This window comes from Pogoniulus pusillus, chromosome 11 (assembly GCF_015220805.1).
Source record: "Pogoniulus pusillus isolate bPogPus1 chromosome 11, bPogPus1.pri, whole genome shotgun sequence".
NCBI classification, from domain to species: Eukaryota; Metazoa; Chordata; class Aves; order Piciformes; family Lybiidae; genus Pogoniulus; species Pogoniulus pusillus.
Window position 1 is genome coordinate 931384 of NC_087274.1, and position 19437 is coordinate 950820.

General features: G+C 55.3%; 1 long non-coding RNA gene across 1 annotated transcript; it reads left to right on the top strand.

Moving 5' to 3' along the window:
• The first annotated feature begins 915 nt into the window (after nucleotides 1-915).
• On the top strand, nucleotides 916-18136 carry LOC135179678 (uncharacterized). The gene is made up of 3 exons (XR_010304069.1): nucleotides 916-1013; nucleotides 9061-9189; nucleotides 18073-18136. It is a non-coding gene; the product is annotated as an uncharacterized LOC135179678 (long non-coding RNA).
• Nucleotides 18137-19437: the final 1301 nt, after the last annotated feature.

The following is a 19437-nucleotide window of genomic DNA, read 5'->3' on the forward strand; positions in this document are numbered from 1 at the left end:
TGGCATAGGAAGGGTGATAAGAATAATTTTTTACATCAACTGGAACTGCAGCCTCAAATCTTCTAATCTGCCAGGCTGAAACCTGCAATTTCTTCTCCTTCAAAATTCCCACTGAAGTCCCTGGGCTTATTTCAGCTCTTGAGCAGCTCCACAGACCTTGTCATTACAGCTGCTCACAGGCAAACACACCCCTGAGCTGCTGCTCCTGGCTGGCATGACCTGAGTGGGTAAGGAGAGCAGGACAAGGGGCCAGGACTTCACATCTGAACGAGGAGCTTTTTGCACAGGCAGGTGAAGGGGGGGGACCAGATGTCAGCATGGTCCTGCCCTCAGCCTGGCCAGCCTGCAGGGTTTGCTCCTGTTCCTCCTAGGGGAAGTTTTGTCTTCTGCTTCAGTTTTGCAGCTTCTGCCTTGGGGCTGCTGCAGTTTTATCTGTGGCCCTGTTATCTCCAGCAGCTCCCTGTTGAACTTGCAGACCCACTGCTCCTAAACTGCTCAGTTACTGCTTAGGGTTCTGCTCTAGCTTCAGCCATTCCCTTACCCACTTTTGCTTCCATTTTTGCACCATCAGCAGATTTCATTCCTCTCCTTCATGGTCTGTGCTGCAGTTATTAACCTGTAAGTAGTGCATGTGTTGGGGTGGTCTGGAGCATCCCTGTGGCGTGGCTCTGTCAGCTCTGGGAGCCCCAGATTGCCTCTCTGCCAGCTACCTTGTTCATATCAAGCTAAGGGCATCTGGAGTGGAAGCCTCTGAATTTTCTCCTTTTAAGAGGCTCAGTTCCCCCTCAAATAAGATGTGTGTTTGGGTAATGCTTCTTAGCCTGAGGCAGAGATCCTGTGGATGTTGATTCGGTTGCATAATGTCCTTGTAAAGTAAATATTATCCTCACACACAGGAGAAGCTGAGGGGAAGCAGCTGAAGCTTTCTAGGGGAGTGCTGGAAACCTGTGCCCATCTAGGACCTGAACTCTGCTGCCACTTGGGTCACATCACTGCCTTCATTATAACAGCAGGTAGGTGTAGCTCCCCAGCACATCAGCCCAGTGGGGCTGAATTAAAGAGAGAGCAGCAAATCACTGCAGTTGTCCTGAAGGGTCTGCTACTGATATATTTGGGTCCTGTATTAGAGCCAGTGCAGAGGAGGCCACCAAGGTGCTGAGAGGGCTGCAGCAGCTCTGCTCTGAGCACAGGCTGAGAGAGTTGGGGCTGTGCAGCCTGGAGAGGAGAAGGCTTCCAGGAGAGCTTGGAGTGGCCTTGCAGGCTGTGAAGGGGGCTGCAGGAGGGCTGGGGAAGGACTATTGACAAGGTCTGGGAATGAGAGGAGAAGGAATGGGTTTGAAGTGTAGAGGAGGAGGAATGGGTTTGAAGTGTCAGAGGGGAGATTGAAAGTGGCTGTGAGGAAAGGGTTCTCTGCAGTGAGGGTGGTGAGAGCCTGGCACAGGTTGCCCAGGGAGGCTGTGGAGCACAGAAGCACCCAATGGGATCTTCCTCTCTGGAGATATTCAGACCCTGCCTGGATGTGTTCCTGTGTGGTATAGGTGATCTTGCTCTGGCAGGGTGGCTGATCTGGATGAGCTTTGGAAGTCCTAGAATCACAGAATCACAGAATCCAGCCAGGCTGGCAGAGAGCTCCAAGCTCCCCCAGCCCAGCCTAGCACCCAGCCCTGCCCAACCAACCACACCATGGCACTCAGTGCCCCAGCCAGCCTTGGCTTCAACACCTTCTGCCACGGCCACTCCACCACCTCCCTGGGCAGCCCATTCCAATGCCAATCACTCTCTCTGACAACAACTTCCTCCTCACATCCAGCCTAGACCTGCCCTGGCACAGCTTGAGAGTCCCTCCCAGCCCCTGGCAGTCTGATGCTGTGATGATTCTATGAAATGAAGCAAAGGGAATTGCAGTTTCCTTACAGTGCAGTCCCTCCCATGATCTTTCCTAGGAGCTCAGTCTTTTCCTTCAGGCAGGGGACAGGGATGAGCAGGAAGCACAGCCCAGCTGCAGGAGCCTGCAGGCCTGCTGCAGAGCAGTGGCAGAGAAGGGTGAAGGCTCTGATCTTGCAGGAGTCTGCTCCTATTCCCACTGCCGCAGCCTGGGGCTGGGTTTGTGTTCTGTTTTTTCCCTGTGGCTGCAGCATTTGTACAAACAATTTGTAAACACAAAAATAGCAAAAATTCATCAACTAAATTACTCACCAAGGAATTATTCACTGAGCTCAAGGGTTTCCTTTAAACAAAGCTGAGAGCTGTCAACTCATTTGTCTCGGGACAGGGATGGAAAGGGTGTCTGGGGGAAAGAGTTCTTCCTGACGCAACAGACAACAGGAGAAGGATGCAGGTGCAGGAGGCAATTTGACTGAAGTGTCCTTCACAGGGATTCATCTCTTCATAGCCAGCCTGTTCCTGTGCCTTGCAGAGAAGCCCCAAAGCCCAGTAAGGATGATGGCTAGGTTGGAAGTATGAATTTCTGTGCTTCAAATCCAGCTTCCCCAGATACATTAGTGCCTGGCTGTACCCACTTGGAACAGGAACAGTGTGCCTGCACCCTGACCTCTCTTGTCATCCACACCTGGAGTGCTGTGTTCAGTTCTGGGCCCCTCAGTTCAAGAGAGATGTTGAGGTGCTGGAAGGTGTTTGGAGAAGGGCAGCAAGGCTGGGGAGGGGCCTGGAGCAGAGCCCTGTGAGGAGAGGCTGAGGGAGCTGGGGGTGTGCAGCCTGCAGCAGAGGAGGCTCAGGGCAGAGCTCATTGCTGCCTGCAGCTGCCTGCAGGGAGGCTGTAGCCAGGTGGGGTTGGGCTCTGCTGCCAGGCAGCCAGCACCAGAAGAAGGGGACAGAGGCTCAAGCTGTGCCAGGGCAGGTCTAGGCTGGATGTTGTTAGGAAGTTCCTGGCAGAGAGAGTGATTGGCATTGGAATGGGCTGCCCAGGGAGGTGGTGGAGTGGCCGTGGCAGGAGGTGTTGAAGCCAAGCCTGGCTGGGGCACTTAGTGCCATGGTCTGGTTGCCTGGACAGGGCTGGGTGCTAGGCTGGGCTGGGTGAGCTTGGAGCTCTCTGCCAGCCTGGCTGATTCCATGATTCTCCGATCCTAAGAAACAAAGCTGAGAAGGAGGCAATGAGAGCAGTAAAGACAAACGTTCCTGGTTGTAGCTGGACTCCAGAGCAGGCTCAGCTCTTGCCTGTTCTGCTGTGAGGAACTCTCAGCTTATCTGAAGTTCCAGGGCTGACAGCAGTGTTGTTTAGAAAGCTGCTGTTTGTTTGTGCTAACCCTGAGCATTAGAGCCTCTCAGGGACACTACAGTGGAGCAGAAAGTGCCACCTGCAGAGGCAGAGGAAAGCCTGCATGAGGTGGAGCACGAAGGGAAGGAAAGGCCACGGGTGCAGAGTGAGCCTTTGGGTTTGATGCATCTTTGGCACAGACTCATTTGGACAGCTTTTTCCTGGACCTGTTTAGCTCTGGGTGAGTTTTCCCCTTGCAGAGGCTCAGAAGTGCTCAGTGCCAGCAGATGCAGTCTCCAGCATTGGTTTGTGGTCACACATTCCATCAGCCAGCAGAGGCCTTGGGGACTTTGCCATCCCACGGAGGTTGCAGAGCCCCAGAGCAGAGGGAGGCTGCTGTGAGCAGTGCTGCTTTGTCTGCTCAGGGCTCATCCAGCTCAGAGCAGGGCTCAGTGCCTCGAAACTTGTGTGAGGATTTAATTGGAGATCCCAGCTGGCAAATGGCTCAGCTCTGGGTTCCCTGACACCTTGCAGGCTCTGGATGAAGCTGTCAGGAGGGAAGGAGCTGCTGTCTCCCTCCCTGACAGTTTCTGAGGAACTGAAGCATAGAGACCCTGGAGAGACCTGAGATGTATTTGAGAGGAGTTCTCTGAGTGTGATCAGTGACTACAATCCTGCCTTTCAATTGCCTTATGCACACTGTAGGATAAAAGGAAGAGGCTTTCTTCTGCCTTCCCTTTTCTTTCCATAACAGCAGCTCTTTGACTTTGGGAAGCGAGGCTCAGGCTGATTCCCTGCCTTGCTTTCATCAGCTCTGCAGCACCAGGCCATTTGAATATGCCAGATTTGCATCTCATGCAAATGCATAAAGATAGGAGGCTGAATCCCAAGCTGGAGACACAAATTCTGCTCCTTCCAAACTCAACTGTGTCATCTTCCCAGCAGGGTTGGACTCAAGGTGTCAGTGGCAGCATTACCTTAGCAGTCCAGCAGGAAATCCTCTCCCCACCCTCTCCTCGGTGACCCTCAGGATGTGGCTGTGCCCAGGGCGCTGGGGTGGCCCTAGGGACACCTGACCTCTGCAGCAAGCAGAGCCAGCAGCATTGCCTCAAAGCTTCCTGCTTGCTCCAGACTGGGAGAGGAAAGGGAAGGAATTGTTCAGTCTCTTTGCTTAAAGCTTGATCAGAAGCCCAGACTTGGGGGGAGAGGGGGGAATAAAGACTCTGCTCAGAGCAAGAATCATTAGGGTTGGAAAAGCCCTCTAAGATCATCAGATCCAACCTTCTACCCCACACCTCCATGGCCATGTCTTGAAGTGCCACATCTACTTGTTCATGGAACAGCTCCAGGGATGGGCACTCCACTGCCTCCCTGGGCAGCCTGTTACAGCCCCTGGCCACTCCTGCAGGAGAGAAATTCTTCCTGGCCTCCAACCTAACCCTCCCCTGGCACAATTTCAGGTCGTTTCCTCTCTTCCCATCCCCTGAAGCTGGAGAAAAGAGCCCAACCCTCACCTCACAGCACCCTCCTTCCAGGCAGCTGTAGGGAAGGCAGGAGGAAGGAGGAGGTCAGGAGAGTGTTCTGCTGACTGCTGCCTGAGCGGTGGAGGAAGCTGCTCTGGCTCGGAGCATGGTGGAGTCCTGGTGTGGAGCTTGTTTCTCCAGAAATCAAAATACAGGCTCATTAGAGGGAACAGCTTGTTCTTGCTGGGCGAGGAATCAGTGCTGGGGTTTGCCCTAATCTGTTGGCAGAGGAGAGAGGCAGGAGAGCAGCAGGACGTGGGCCAGGTGCGTCACTCGCATGCAGCGCGCCGCAGGCAGCAGAGCTCTGCAAGGCTTCTTCCTCTCTCTGACAGCCTGTGCCTCAGCTCAGCCCTCCCCACAGCCAGCAAATGTATTGACTAACCTGGTGAGGAGGTACAGCCATGGCTCAGGTAGCTTCATTTTCTGCTGGCTGTGCTTCAGAGCTAAAAGCCTGTTTGGCAGCCCCCTGCGAAGGCGCTTTGCGCTGTGCTGCTGGAGGAGCAGGAGGGCAGCAGGCACTTGTGGGAGGAGACAGAGCACGGAATGCCAACTGCCCTCTGGCCTTACAGGGACAGGAGCCAGGGGCTGGCAGAAGCCCAGTGGGTGAACTCTCTGGGGGCTGGGGTAATAAAGTGCTTCACATTCACCTGCTGCTCCACAGCTGCTGCTGCCCCCAGAGGGGTTTAGCACAGGAGCCTCTGCAATGACTTTGCTCGGCCACAACAACCTTGGATTGAAACAGCCTAATCCTGCTGCCCTTTCTCCTCCTGTGGAATGTGGAGTTCTGCCATCTGTGCCAGACTGTGAGGTGACTGCCTCCATAGAATCCTAGACTCAGTCAGGGCTGGAAAGGACCACAAGGAGCAGCCAGTCCCAACCCCCTGCCATGCCCAGGGACACCCTACCCTAGAGCAGGCTGCACACAGCCTCAGCCAGCCTGGCCTCAAACACCTCCAGCCATCGGGCCTCAACCACCTCCCTGGGCAACCCATTCCAGCCTCTCACCACTCTCCTGCTCAACAACTTCCTCCTCACCTCCAGCCTCACTCTCCCCACCTCCACCTTTGCTCCATCCCCCCAACTCCTGCCACTCCCTCACAGCCTCCAAAGTCCCTCCCCAGCTTTTTTGTAGCCCCCTTCAGATGCTGGAAGGCCACAAGAAGGTCCCCTGGGAGCCTCCTCTGCTGCAGCCTGCACAGCCCCAACTCTTTCAGTCTGTGCTCACAGCAGAGCTGCTGCAGCCTCTGAGCATCCTCCTGGCCCTGCTCTGGACACTCTCCAGCATCTCCACAGCCCTCTTGTCCCAGGGGCTCCAGAGCTGGATGCAGTACTGCAGATGCTGCTCACATTCTGGGGAGAAAGCAACACAAACCTTCCTTTTGTGCAGGCTGTGTCCTTTTTCTATCTGATTCCATCCCACACTGAAAACTTCAGGCCTGGTGAGGAATAGGAAGCATCCAAGAGACAGACAGAGCAGCCTGACTTGGGGCCAAGGTGTTGTGCCCAGAGTAATTCTCTTACCAAGTGCTCGATCTGGTTTATTGCAACTTCCATCCATGATTGTTTCAGGCTTGCTTTGCAGCCTCCCCTCTCTTCTGTCACAGGAACAGATGGTACCTGCCTGCCAATCGATCCCTCCTCAAGTGGCAGAGTAAACCACTTTTATTATGCTCCCCTCCCCCCAAAAAACAACCCAACTTATTTATCAAGGCCCTGAGCTCCTCTTTTGTGCCCAGCACTGACTTGGTGTAGAGCAGGTTTTATGGCTGCTTAAACTGGTATTGATCAGGCCATCCAAAATTGTGTTGTGGTTTCAGCAGTGGCTCTGGAGGTAGCTACAAGAAGGTTGTCTGTCTGAATTCTGAGACCAGTCCTGACCCTCTGAAGTAGCTTTTCTCTATATATCTTTTTCTAAAGGTAATTTTAAGCTCCTCTACTCTCCTGGCATGAAGGGATGCTATGGAACAGGGAATTCTTTTGATTGCCTCCTCTGAAAATAATTTAGGTGTTAAAGCCTTTCTGCACCCCTCCAGGCCAGTTTTAATTTGGGAATGAAAGCTCACAAAGTTAAAACTTCTCCTGTGGAAGTTCAGGGAATCCTTAGATTCAGGCTTGGCTGCACTGAGAGCTGGGAGGGAAATGCTCTGTGTGGGAGCTGGGTGCAGGCAGGCTTGGAGTTACTGCTGCCATGGCTTGAGTGGAAGCTGGAAGGGTAACAGAGTGCAAGGAAAGCTCAGCTGTGATTTCTGCCTGCCAAACCTAGGGGAGACTGAGAGGGCAGTGAGGCTGTGAGTGACTGCTGTACACCCACCCTGGCTATCTGCTTGCACCACCTCCACTGAGCCTGCTGCAGAACGTGGGCACCCTGCTTGCCAGCCCAGTGCCAGGCTGTGCTGCCCTCAGGAGAAGGCTGAGCCTTGAGCTCTTCCAGCCAGCCTCAGAACAACAACAGAAGTATTTAGGCCTGCTCCAGTTTTATGATGCAAGAACTGTAGATAATGGCTGTATAAACACTGGCATAAATTAGGCAGCATAATTGCAGCACTTGATTAATGGAGTGGGTAAGCTGCTGGGCTGTGCTGATGTTCACAGATGCAGACCTGGAGACAGGAGATGAAATAGGAAGTGTTGCCCACGTTGCTGTTACCCAAATGTGTATTACCCAAAGAGAGGTCATTGTCCAAGCTTCTGCTATGCAGGTGGAGTTAGCTGGGGGGTCCACAGCAGAGGGCTGCCTAGGAGTGGAGGGGAGTTTGCTGCCTCCCTGAGCATTCCTGTGCCAAGCAGAGGCAGCCAGCCAGGCTCTCAGGTGCAAGGGGACGGGCAGGGAGTGCTGCCCAAGGGAGCCAGCTGCAGATCTGCCCCAGGGCGATGGTCTGGGAGTCACCTGCCCCACACATAATGGAGCCACCCAGGCTAGACTCAGCCAGCTGGAAGTCAGGGAATGAAGCTTTCTACTCACAGCTTAGCACAGGGTGCAAGCAGATAGTCACAAGGTACAGGCAGCTATTTGCAGCTGTACACAGCAGTACACAAGTTAAAGGGAATCCAGAAACACAACTCCCCGAAACCAGAGTCCCCAGGAGGGGCTCCCAACCACCCTTCCACCTTCTTTCCACCCCCCACCTCTTATCCCAGAGTCTGCCTTATGTGCAAGGTGAGCTGGGAGGACCAGCAAGGGGGTTAGAAGCAGAAGGATTAGTTAACAGATCCAGGCAGAGCAGCAGAAGCCCAGGGAGAGAGCGCAGACTCCAACTCCAACAGACAGAGACTCTCACTCTCTTATCTCTGTTTGTGTCCTTGCTTTTATGCCTCTCAGCAAGCCCTGAGTGCAGCAGACATCTCCACTGTTCCTTTTCACAGCCTGCAATCTAATTCCTCTCATTAAAATATTCCTGTCAGCCTCAACCCAGCACAGGCAGGAATTCAGCTCCAGGGCTGGGCAGCTGAGGCACACTGCCCTGCTCCTTGCTCAGGGGAAAGCCTGATGCCAGCCCTAAGGGGAGGAAGTGGTATGTGGCTGGTTGGACTCGGGGCAACAGGCCAGTAGCTGCCAGCTCAGCAGAGACAGGAGCTGGGAAGAGCAAAGTCTGTGAGCTCTCAACTAAGGAAAGCAGAGCCTGCAGGTACCATCCCTGTAATCAGAGGCTGGGATGTAGTGTGGGCTAAACAGTATGTGGGGCCAGCAATCAGAGAGTCATAGAGTCCAGCAGGCTGGCAGAGAGCTCCAAGCTCACCCTGCCCAACCAACCAGACCATGGCACTCAGTGCCCCAGCCAGCCTTGGCTTCAACACCTCCTGCCACGGCCACTCCACCACCTCCCTGGGCAGCCCATTCCAATGCCAATCACTCTCTCTGACAACAACTTCCTCCTCACATCCAGCCTAGACCTGCCCTGGCACAGCTTGAGGCTGTGTTCTACAGGACCAGGCTGGATGAGGCCCTGAGCAACCTGTTCCAGTGGGAGGTGTCCCTGCCTATGGGAAGGGGCTGGAGCTGGCTGAGCTTTGAGGTCCCTTCCAACCTGAGCTGTTCTCTGGTTCCATGATTCCATGGCTCTGTGTCTGCAGGAACATCTGTTTAAGCTGACAGGATTTTGCCTTGCTGGGCTTCCAGAGGGCCTGTCCCCTGCTGCCCTGGTGCAGACCCAGCCCTGGGGCCGTGCCTGGTTGCAGGGACTCTTGAAGGGTGGCAGTTTGTAGTCGCTTCCTTTGAGGAGTCTGCTCTGGGGCTGGGTAGCAGCAAAGCTGCCTCCGGCAGTGGTGGTGGTGGTCTGGGTGGGCAGGAGGCGGTTCCTGGCGCTCAGCTGTCTCCTCTTGCAGGTGCCTGGTGTGGCAGCTGCCTTGTCCTGCCGCGGTGCCAGCCGCAGAGCTGAGCGCTCCTTCCCGTGCTGCGCCAGGGGCTGCACTGCCTCCTTTCAACCCAGTGCCACTCTCGGCCACCAGGCATAGGTAAGCTTTAAACTCATCTCCTCTTGTGCAGGAGTTACCCTCTGGGAAATGCTGCTCCATGCTCGACCCCAGTGGTCAGTCTGTGGCAGAGAGCAGGGGTTTGCTCAGGTGGTGCCCAGTTGTGGTGCCCGGGGCTGTGGGCAGCGTTCTGCAGTGTGGGTTCTGTGCCACACCCGCTGGAAGCAGCAGCGTTGGTCCTTACTTGCCGAAGTTCCTGTGCACAAAGCTTCCCTCCACTGCCCTGCAGCTTTTGGCATGAAAGGCTCTGGCAAATGCTCCTCATTAAGAAGAGGCTGAGCTCCTGCAGGCTTTAAACAGTGTTCTCCCAGGTTCTGAAGGAGCTCTGGAAACCAATAATTAAGCAGTTTGTCAACAAAGCTCCCAAAGGAGCTTCCCCCTTTAGCCTTTATTAAAATTTAAGACCCAGGCACTTCTGAGCTCCTCTTTAATTAGCCTCAGCTTTGGATCTGCACATTTAAAAGCAAACAATAAAGCACCAATTTCCCTCCCGTGCCCCGGGGAAGGGCAGTGTCAGCACTTCTGGACTCCATCCTAAGCTGCAGGCGCTGGGACCTCCAGCGGTGTGCAGCTCAGCTACTGCCCTTGAAATGTGATAGCAGAGGATGGGTCCTGCACTGCAGCAAGCATCTGCCTCGGTGCAGTGTTCTCCGGGCACGTCATCAAGACGCAGCCTTGTGCATAGTGAGGTGTTAACCACCAGCAGCAGAAGGGCCACCGGGGAGGGGTAGGGAACCAGCACTCAGCTGAAGGCTTTGCTGTTAACAGCCTCTCACCTCTTTAAACAAATGCAGCCCAAGCACACATCACAGCCAAGGGCACTCACTCTCCCTGCAGCCAGCTTCTCTGGGCTTATGGCAGGGGACCAGGAGGGAGGGGATCGTGCATCTGCTCCTCCGAAGCCCTGCAACTGAGAGCCAGATTACCGCTGGTGGTGGGCACCAGCACCACGGACGATGCTTCGTGAGGCCAGCAGTGCTGTCCCTCAGCAGCAGCTGCACCCGGGCAGCTCGGCACACCCAGAGGTCTGCAGAGGTCTGGCAGAGCAGTGAGGGAAGGAGAAAGAATCCAAAGGATTTATTTCCAGGTGCTGGGATCATTTCTTTGCTTTGTGGTCCGAGCCTTGAGTCCTTCTCCGGGCTCTGGCTCGCTGTGCTGCCAGGCAGCTCTGCCAGGGGAAGGGGTCTCGTTTCTGTGGAAATGAACAGCAGATCTTCTCTCCAGGAGTACAGCAGAAACAGGGCCTTGTTTCAAAGGCTGTTGGAGGAAACTGGCCCCGTTTGAGGCTGTGTTCCCAGCCCTTTATGTTAATTACCTTTCTGGGTGCTGACAGCAGGAGAGGAATGGCAGCGTGCACGCAGCTTGCTCTGCTGGGCTTGAGGCACCACCACAGCTTACTCTCTGCTAATAACAATTAATCCCTGCTTTGCTCTTCCCCTCCCTAATAGCCACTTTCTTGCTTTGGTTTTTTGGTCAGTGTTTCTGAGGTTGTTTTTTTTCCCCTTAAAATCCTCTCTGCAGAAGCAGTGCAAGTGAGTGAGCTCAGGCCAGCTGGGAGTTCTCCCACAGGGAGTTTATTTGCAGCCTGGCATGAAGCTGGGAGGTGGGGAAAGCCCAACAGTACATTCACCTGTGGCCTCTCAGAGTCAGCTCTGGGGGAGAAGGGAAGCAGACAAGGGCTTAGGACGGAAGGGACCTTAGAGATCCCAGGGGTCAGTGCTGGGCACAGTCCTGTTCAATGTCTTTACTGAGGATCTGGACCAGAAGATTGAGCAGCAGTGAGTTTGCAGATGGCACCAAGCTAGGAGCAGCTGTGGAGCTGTTGGAGGGTAGCAGAGCCCTGCAGAGGGACCTGGCCAGGCTGCATGGGTGGGCAGAGGCCAAGGGGATGAGACTGAACAAGGCCAAGGGCAGGTTCTGCACTTTGGCCACAACAACCCCAAGCAGGACTCCAGGCTGGGGCCAGAGTGGCTGAGAGCAGCCAGGCAGAGAGGAGCTGTTGTGGCTGTTTGCATTCTAGACATTAGTATTAAACTATGATCTGCTTAAGAACAGTATAAGACATTGATTTCCTGGCCTGTGTCTCACTGCAGAGGTCTGCAGGCAGTTCCCCGTGGCAAGATTTGCTCTGCAGTCCCTGCTGCTGGCTCAGCCAGTCCCCAGTGCCCAGGCCGTGGTGTGGATGTTCCCCATGGAGGCTTGAGGACCTGAAGGGTGGCAGCACCCAGCATGAGCCTAACTTGCCTGGTTTGTACCCTGGGGATGGGCACAGCAGCAGGGCAGGGACAGCTGCCTTGTGGAGGATGACAGAAGTCTGTGCTCACTGCCCATAGCCTTTCTGAGCACTTTCTGCTCTCTGAAGCTGTGAAATCAGAAGCAAGAGTCCCACACAAGCCTTGTGAGAGGGGGGTGGGCAGAAGTCAGGGTGGAAGGGAGAGGTGGGACCGTGTGAGGGTGTGATTGGAGGCAGCCATGCGAGCAGGGCTGCTTTGGAGCTGGAATAGTCCCTTCCCGACCTTCAGCTTCTTGCATTTTGGGTTCTGCTGGCAAGCTGCTGCTAGTTTTCTCCTCAGCCTTGTACATCAGCTGCAGGGAAGTGTGGTTGGACTCGAGGATCTGAGAGGTGTTTGCCAAGCAAAATGAGTCTATGGCTGTGTGAATGCAGGAGACCCAATCCAGCTGCTGCTGGTTTACAGTGATTGACCTGCAGCATTGTTATCTCAGCAAACAGCCTTTCCACTTCCCTCAATTGCCACAAACAGCTTTCTCTTAAAGCCACTTTATTTTCTGAGGAGGCTGCAGTGGTACTTTAGGAGATCATAACAGACTCAGACCCTTTCAGAAAGTTTGTGCTGTTCTTTGTTTCCTTCTCTTCCTTCCTTTCTGTGTCAGTTGAAGCTGTGAAATCGTTTTCCTAACGTCTCCATGCAGTCATTGTCCCAGTGAATAGCACCACAGTGATAGAGCAGGATTGGTTCCCCCCCCAGCCTCTTCCAAATGCTGTGTGCTCCTCTGAGAAAGCAGCACAGAGCTGCAACTTGAGGACAGCTGCCTGGAATGGTTCTGGCTCACAACACAGAGTCACAGAATGGCTTTGGTTGGAAGGGACTGGAGAGATCATGCAAGGACACCTCCCACCAGCCCAGGTTGCTCAAGGCTTCATCCAGCCTGGCCTTGAACACCTCCAGGGAGCCATCCACAGCCTCCTTGGGCAACCTGTGCCTGTGTCTCACCACTCTGACTCTAAAGAATTTCTTCCTCCTCTCCACTCTCACTCTCCCCTCTCCCAGCTCAAAGCCATTCCCCTCATCCTGTCACACCCAGCCCTTGTCCAGAGTCCCTCCCCAGCTCTCCTGTAGCCACTTCAGGCACTGGCAGGTAGCTCTAAGGTCTCCCTGGAGCCTTCTGTTCTCCAGGCTGCACAGCCCCAACTTCCTCAGCCTGTCCTCACAGGGGAGGTTCATCCCCATGGCCTCCTCTGGACCTACTCTTCTGGGCATGGCAGATACCTGATGGAGCACTCTGAAAGCTGCTGGGCAGAGCACCCAGGCAGAGGCACACCACTGGCATCTGCTGCCAGAGAAGCCCTGCGCTGGGGATTGGAGAGAGTGGAGAGCTCTGCTGTGGCCTCACTGTGCTGCTGTGTACTAAGCAGCTGGCACTGGTGGTGGGACCAAGGCTTCTTTCCTGCCAAGGGTTAGGGCACAGCTGCTCTGTCCAGCATCATCTCTCTGGGACTCCTTCCCAACCCAGATCTGTGTCAGGATGTGTTGCTGCTGCGCTAGGTGCAGGCAGCTCTGTGCTTACAGAGCCACACTCCTCTCCTCAGGCAGCTGCTGAGGCTTCAGCAGACCCCTGACAGGAGATGCAGCATTCGGAGGGCAGCTGGAGAATAACTTCTGTGCTCCTCTGCTGGAATATATTTGCAGAAGTCCCCTTGAGCTGAGCTGCTTTTGAATGTTGACCTTGTGAAATAACTTCCTACTTCAAAGAACCTCTCCGTGGCAAGAGGAGAGATGGGGGAAGAAGTCAGTGAGGCAGAGCTAGAACACCCTCACTGGTCTGGCCCTAGTGGCTTCCCTGCACCAAGCTTCTCTGCTGAGATGCAGGAGGTTATCTGGAGCCTGCTTTGGCAGGCAAACGACTCCTGAGCAGCTCTGCCCTCCGTGTGACTGCTTTATTCCACCAGCACTTGGGTGGCATAGTGAATGGGTCTGCTTGAGTCAGCTGCAGTGAAGCAAGGCAGAGCTGAGGCTTTCCCCTGACCGGGGGCAGTGCTTAGCCCTCTACCAGCACTGGTTAGCCCTCTACCAGCAGTGGTTAGCACTCCACCAGCAGTGGTTAGCACTCCACCAGCAGTGCTTAGCCCTCTACCAGCACTGGTTAGCACTCTACCAGCAGTGGTTAGCACTCTACCAGCAGTGGTTAGCACTCTACCAGCAGTGGTTAGCACTCCACCAGCAGTGCTTAGCCCTCTACCAGCACTGGTTAGCCCTCTACCAGCAGTGGGTAGCACTCTCGTAGCTGCTCGTTTGCTGGCAGTAAGCATCAGCCTGCTGCCCAGCACAGACGCTGGGCTTTGGGTGGAGCCTTTCTCTTACAGCCTTCCTCTCCATCTGCGCAAGCTGACCCCTGGGGGTGTCCCAGCCCAATGCAACCTGTGAACCTCTGCTTTCTTGTAGCCCTTGCAGGACACTTCTGTGGTCTCCCCATGAAGTCTTTTTCTCCATCTGGAGTTCTGAAGTGAGCCTGCTGCTTGCTTGGCTGAGAAGGGTGCTGGGCTTGCCTGCAGCGGGACTGCAGAAGCACTCCTGAGGTTATAGACATGGAAGGGTAGCCCCAGCCTTGGGCTCCCCAGAGATTCCCAGGGTCTGGCTTGGCTGCAGTTTCTGCATTGTCCTGATTCTCTGTCTCTAGGAGCAGAATTTCTTACGCTTCTCAGCGTCTGCCTCGCTCACCTTGGCCCTGAGCACTGGGCAGATTGAAGAGTAAACAGAGCCAAGATTGAACAAGAGCAGGGGTCAAGGTTTCGTGGGCAAGGCTGGGAACAGAAGATCAGAAGTGAATGCAGCACAAAGCACAACTCTGGGCCACCCCTGGCAATATTTCTTCCAGCTTGCTCTTGTATGCCTCATCTGGAATTCGCTGCCACAGCCTCTGGGTGAGCACCGAGCCCCCAGGCTCACAAAGCCTCTCTGCTTTCCCGAGGACTCAGCCCCTCTCCTCCTGCAGTGGCCACACTGCATTTCCCTGCAGCTGGGGGTGAATGCAGGTGGCAGTGCCCTGGGGGCAGTGGTGAAGCAAAGCACCTCAGGTACCCCCAGGACAGTTCCCCCCACGCCTTGGCTCAGCTCTGTCCTTCGCACACAGTAGCTGCAGATGCTGCTGTGTTTGCTCCTAGACCTTCAGTCTGCACAGAGGCTTTTGTCCTGGCAGGCTTTGTGCTGCCCCTCTGAGCAGCTTCTCCTCTCCCCGGGCCTGTTGTGGGTGGTGCTGCAGGTATGAACACTGCAGTTGCTGATTCTGCCCACGGCCAGGGAAGCTTTGCTGTGCCACCAGCTTTAAAGAGCCCAGGTGAAAACAGTTGTTAGTGTCCTCTGCCCAGGAAATGGAGACCTCAGGGCACAGCACAAGAGAAGTGCTGAATCCTGTCAGTTCTACCAACAAGTGCAGAGAGCTTCTGTGTGTGTGTGCTGCAGGTTGCCTGAGTCATTGCTCTGGCAATGCAGTGAGCTTTAGTTTGCCAGCCAGGCAGCGAGCAGGAGGGTCAGGGCTGGCAGAAGGAAGGAGCCTCTCAGTTTGCTTTTCCTCTTTCATTTGGAGATCAAGCCATGCAGATGGTCCAGACCACTTTATATCCATTCCATCACCTCTCAGTGATCAAACTTAAGTGCTGCATTTTATTCTCTTGTTTTCAACCTTTCAGTCTTCAGTTTCCTCCCAGGCACCCAAGCAGTCAGCTTCATCCCCCCCACTCGGTTTTGGCAGGAGCCTCTCAGGGTTTACATCTGCTTCAGAGCCATGTCAGTGAGGAAGGTGCCACTCACAGCAGACATCCCTTCTGCTGGGGAAGCTTAAAGGTGACCTGGACACTGACTGACAGCTGAAGCAGAAATGAAAGCAAAGGGGAAATCCCACAGGATGGCTTCCTGCAGGCTGCTCTCTGCCTTGTTTGGGATTAGCTCTGAGAACTCCTCCCTGGGTGCAGCCCACCATGGAAGAGGAATCTGCAGCACTGCCACATTGTCCTTCTGAGGCAGGTAGCTGGGACTGGGAGCTGGCTGAGGCCAGAGCTGTTCCCTCAGCGAGGTCTGTCCAGCCTGCCCCAGCCCACACCTTGGCACTGCAGTGCACTGCAAATGGCTTGGCACAAGGAAGCCCTGAGCTGAAGCGGCAAATGCAGGTGTGCCAGCAGCAGCTCTGGGCTGTGCCACCCCTGGGCAGAGATGCCTGAGCACTCTCACCAGCTGCCTCTTGTTCCTTTGAGGCCAGCAGCTGTCTCCTGACAGCAGGCCGTGGGTGAAGCTCTCTGACGGCTGAAGCTGGTTGAACTTGCAGCTGCTCTGCTCCGAGCCATGCTGTGGGCAGGCTCAGCTCTGCCCATGCAGCCTCCTGGCCTCGGGGAGCATGTGGTGGGTGAGTTGGCACAGCCTCTCTGCCTTTGCTTTGGGAACGACCAATTTAGGCACTGCAGAAATGGGGAAGGGTGAACAGCTCAGTCGATGGGAGAGGAGCCTTCAGCTCTGCTATCTTTCATTAGCTAATAACAGCAGTAATGACCTCAGCAGCACAGGATGTCTCCTGCAGAATTAATAACCACATGAGGGTTAATGGCCCACGGCGATGAACTCTCCCAGACAATCATCCATCTACCTTGATGATTATCACTTCATTAGGAGCACTCCCAGCTCCTTGCTCTGCCAGCAGCCCTCCCTGCTGCTCCTCACCACCTGGCCTCTACCTCTCCTGGCCTGCAGGAGAACCCTGTGAAGCTGCCAGGGAAGGTAGGAAGTGTGAGGGGCAAGGCACTGCTTTGGAGAAGAGGCTGCCAGGTGCTGCTTGGGTTGCTACCTGCAGATTAAGCAGAGCTTTAAGGAGTGGTTTTCTGTGTGTGGTTTTGAAGTAGCTGTGCCATGGCTTACGGAGCAGAGACTTTGGGAGCTGGTTGGGTGTCTGGGCTGCGTATCTGGATGGTGCCCATTGGCCCTTGTTTGGTAGAGTCCTTAGTTTAGTCCTTGGTTTCCATCCCAGGAGCAACATCCCACAGCTTGGAGCTGCAGTCTTGGCCTGCTCCTGGCTGCTACTGAGCTGTAAACTCAAGCTGGAGAAAAGGAAGCTGAGACATCCCAAAGCAGAGTCTCAGGAGGTCGCACACCAGCAGCCCCTGACACAAACATTTGCTCTTCAGTCCCCTCAGTCTGCAGGGCAGGGCCAGCGTCTGCAGAGGAAAGCAGCTCTGCAGCACCTCAGCTTGCTGGCCGGGGGACAGAGAGCTTGCACAGTCCCACTGCCAGCCTGTTCTCCTCCTTCCGTCCCCTGGCAGCTTTCCACCTGGGCGCTTGGCTGCTTTGCCACCTCTGCTGCCAGCATTCCTTGCAGTGATCGGTACAGAGAGGGTGCTGCAGAACAGCTCCGGCTCGGGGCGGCACCTGAGGACCTCCAGCCAGCAGCTCCAGGTCAGGAGCAGCTGTGGTGCATTGGATTTCGTGGTGGCAGAGAGCAGATAGCTGGAGTGGAGCTTTGGAATGTCTCTGCCTTAGTGGGCTAGAAAATATAACCTGTTTATGCTTCCCTTGGTCTGATTTTGTTGTCCTTGGAGTGTGGAAGGGTTGCTAAGAGTTACTGCTGTAAAGGAGCCAACCCTTGCGATCGAAGGTGGTTTGCTGGGGATGGGGGAGCTCTGCAGAGCTCCTCGGAGCACTCTGACGCCACACCAGTGCCACCTGCCAGCGCCCTGGGAGCCGAGCAAGGCACTGAAGTGTTTGCCTCCGTCAGAAGGTGGGGGATGGGAACAGCACTCGTGGGATCTCACACCCTCAGCCTGCCAGGAGCCTGCCCTGAGCTTCCTACTAGGTGGAGGCAGCAGGAGCTCATGGAGCAAAGCTGGAGGTGGGGAGAGTGAGGCTGGAGGTGAGGAGGAAGTTGTTGAGCAGGAGAGTGGTGAGAGGCTGGCAGGGGTTGCCCAGGGAGGTGGTTGAGGCCCCATGGTTGGAGGTGGTTGAGGCCAGGCTGGCTGAGGCTGTGTGCAGGCTGCTCTAGGGTAGGGTGTCCCTGGGCATGGCAGGGGGTTGGGACTGGCTGCTCCTTGTGGTCCCTTCCAACCCTGACTCAGTCTATGATTCTGGAGCCTTCTCACTAAGTCTTCACCCCACAGCTTGGCTGAGCTTTACAGATGGTCTCCTGATAACCAGCAGGAGCTGTGGTGGTGGCAGCAGGAGCAGCTCTGCCACCCTGCCTGTGCTGGGTACCCTTGGCAGCACCTGTGGCCCTTGTTTGCCATGGGCATTGGTTCACGCTGGCACCTCCCTGCCTCTGGGGTCTCCTGATGGGGTGTGCCTGCTGGGTGGGCAGCAGCTGCTGGGATGGGAAGCGTCGCCTGCTGGAGGCTCTGGGGGGGTGCTGGCTGTGTGGTCAGCAATGACAGCCTCTCATCCCATTGCCCCCCTCATTTACAGGGAGAGGAAGCATAACCAAGGCGATGAGGGAGTGGAGCTCATGGCCCTGTGGTGACAGAGCTGCCAGCGAGGGCTGCAGCCGCCCGCGTTCGGTGTGCGGTGCTGCGCCAGCCCCGGGCTGCACTCTGCCCGGGCTGCTGAGCTTGGTAACTGCTCCAGCTGAGGATGGTTCCTCTGTTCCCCACTGCAGGCTCACCAACCTTCCTTCCAAGAGCTGAGCTGCAGCCACTTGAGATGACCTGCCAGGAAGTTTTCCTGCTGCTCCTCAGAGCCCCTCAGGTAACAAAGGAAGGGCTTTGGGTTTTGTGTAGTGGTTGAGGAGGAGGAGAACTGCAGCTGGCTGGAAAGAGCTGGAATGGTACAGGGGTAAATAAATCCTCAGAAGTCATAACTGTTGCTTTTAGAAAAGAGACCTTGTCCAGGGGCTGGGAGGGAAAAATATGGGCAGAAATAATGCAGAGAGTAAATCAGAATGGGAACACTCAGCCTCTGCTCCTGATAGCTTTATTGATGGCATCTGCATAATTTTGTGATGGATTAAGCAACAAATTTGCAGAGACCTCCATGGAATTGCTTTTCCATGGGCACTCAACTAGAGGAGAAAGGTCCTGGCAGACCTGCAGCTCTCTGTGTGGAAAGCCCCAAGCACTCCTGCAGAGGCCTGCTGAATGAATCCCATGAACTGCTGCGGGGCTCAGGGGTGGACCAGCAGAGCACAGCCCTGCCCCAGAGCCAGCCTGCATCAGGGAGCTGTACTCAGAAGCAGTGGGGGCCAACCAAGCTGGCAGAGAGCTCCAAGCTCCCTCAGCCCAGCCTAGCACCCAGCCCTGCCCAACCAACCAGACCATGGCACTAAGTGCCCCAGCCAGGCTTGGCTTCAACACCTCCTGCCACGGCCACTCCACCCCCCCCCGGGCAGCCTGTGCCAGTGCCCCTGCTGGGCAAGAATTGTTCCTAATATTCAACCTGAACCTCTCTTGGCACAGCTTGAGGCCATTTCCTGTCACTTGTTGCAAGGGAGAAGAGCCCAACCCCAGCTCGCTGCATCCTCCTCCTCGGGAGCTGTGGAGAGCAGTGAGCTCTGCCCTGAGCCTCCTCTTCCCAGGCTGCACACCCCCAGCTCCCTCAGCTGCTCCTTGTGCTGAAGGCCTTTTGCCAGCTTGGTTGCTGCTCTTCAGAGATGCTCCAGCAGCTCAGTGTCCAGAGCTCCAGTGCTTGCAGCCCAGTGCAGAGCTCTGGTGAAGGCTGCTGAATTTTCACACCGTTTGTAACCCTCAGATGCCCTCCCCCAGATTCAGCCAGGCACAGGAGCTGCCTTGTCTCCTCCTTCCAGCCTTCTCTGGATGTTTAGAAAAAAGGGAGATGATTTTACAGCAGAGGCTGATCAAGAGATCAAGCTGCAATCAAAGAGATGCTTCAGATTGTCTTGAGCTGATCTGAGAAGCAGCAAGTACCGTGACAGCACCGCAGAGCATCACTGTGCATCAGCCATCTGCTCTCCTGGTGGTCCTCTGCTCTGGTGGGCTTGTGCTCAGGGAAGCTCCAGCAGCTTGGT